The sequence below is a fragment of the Ctenopharyngodon idella genome, chromosome 1 (genome assembly GCF_019924925.1).
Source record: "Ctenopharyngodon idella isolate HZGC_01 chromosome 1, HZGC01, whole genome shotgun sequence".
In the NCBI taxonomy this organism is placed as follows: Eukaryota; Metazoa; Chordata; class Actinopteri; order Cypriniformes; family Xenocyprididae; genus Ctenopharyngodon; species Ctenopharyngodon idella.
In genome coordinates, this window is record NC_067220.1 from 31,682,060 (window position 1) to 31,683,771 (window position 1,712).

Sequence of the window (1,712 nt, forward strand, 5' to 3'; positions counted from 1 at the left end):
CAGGTAGGATAGGGTGGGAAGCAGTACCTCCTTGTCCAAATCCATCAGCCAGTCCTCATTGCCCAATTCCACCAGAATTTCCTTCTGCCACTGATGTCGCTGGCTCAACCCTGGTCAGACTCACTCTGGGGCACCGACTCCAAGGCGATGGTCAGCGCTGTCCCTTCCTCTTTGGGCTCTGGCTCGCTCATCGCAGCAGGCGGTCGCTCTTGGAAGGCGGACTCTAGCAAATTCTCCTTGGTCAAGGGTGGTGGTGAGCTGGGCTGGGCTCTGGGTCTGGATGTACCCTGGATCAGGGACAGATGCTCTCCAGACACCTGATGACAGCCTCCCTCCAGTCAAGTCCTGAGGTGTCTGGGAAGTCTACAGGGTGGTGGTAGTTGGCCCCGATCCAGAACAGTGATTTGAGGGTCTCGTCATCGTAGGGGCAGGTGACGGCAAGACGGCAGAATTGTTCAGTGAAACAAAAAAAATCAACTCCCTTTTGGGCAATCACAGCAAATTTTTCTGCATAATCCATTTCAGCTTCAGTCTTGTGTTAGCAAGGGTTGTAGACAGACAGATGACATGAAGATGATGATGATGATGATGATGATTCAAAACACAGAGTTTAATAAAAATCCACACAGACCGGACCAACACTGTGTGAAGGTGAGAAACTAAAACAGAACATGATGAACTAAATGATGAACAGCTGTGATGAAGATTAGTGTCCATGGAAATTGATGAGTGGTGGGAAACTCAAACAAATGAACACATGTAATTAATGAAAACAAACTAAAAGTCCATGAAAATGAAACTAACAAACACAACTGATATATTGTAACAGTGAGGTAGATTTTTTTTGTGGCCATTCCATATTAATTGTTGTCGCAACAGGAAATGATCTTGTCGATTAAATATATAAAGCTGAGCATCAATTAAAAATTATTTCCATGACATTACTATGATTATATTATTCTTCCATGTTATAATTCCGGTTTTTCCATGGCTGTGGGAAGCCGGTGTCCTAACGTATATACGCCTTAGCCTACATGTTAAGTACGGTGTTATTCGTGTGTTTTATTCGACAAAATCTGCTTCTAATTCATTGCATTCTATTTACACCGAACACACCCTTCTGTTATGTGCAATGGCTCACAAAATGATATGAATAAGGTTAGCAGTCCCCTCTGCTGGTAGATTACAGGAGTTGCACTTGAATTTGTCATAAATGACCGAACAGAATAAACCAATAATCATCTTTATCGTCTTTTTAGTTACAGTAAATGATACACCTTTTATACGCGGTCACAAGCAGATATAATATTTATCCAAAACCGTAATGGGTTATTAAATTTGCCAATGTGTTGTGCAGCAAGCGACAACATGCATGGGGTGAAAGTCCGCTAATGAAACTGAATCTCTGTGTGAAAAGCCTGGTAGATTAATAATGCATCATGTTCCCTGCCTTGCACAGCCCTCACAGACGAATGTTAGCCGCAAGCAGTTTCAATGGACGGTTGTCATATTTCACAAAATTCCTTTGTTTTTTCGACAATTGTGTGACCAACCGTTTGGACTACAATTACAAGAAAGCATGGGCACCTGAGCACCTCCCCGAGTGAAGATTACATGGATTATCTATGATTTGCTTTGATTGATTATTCAAATGTCCAATCAGCGTTCAAAAACAGGGACAGCGTGTGACGTCAGTTTAAAATTGCCCAATC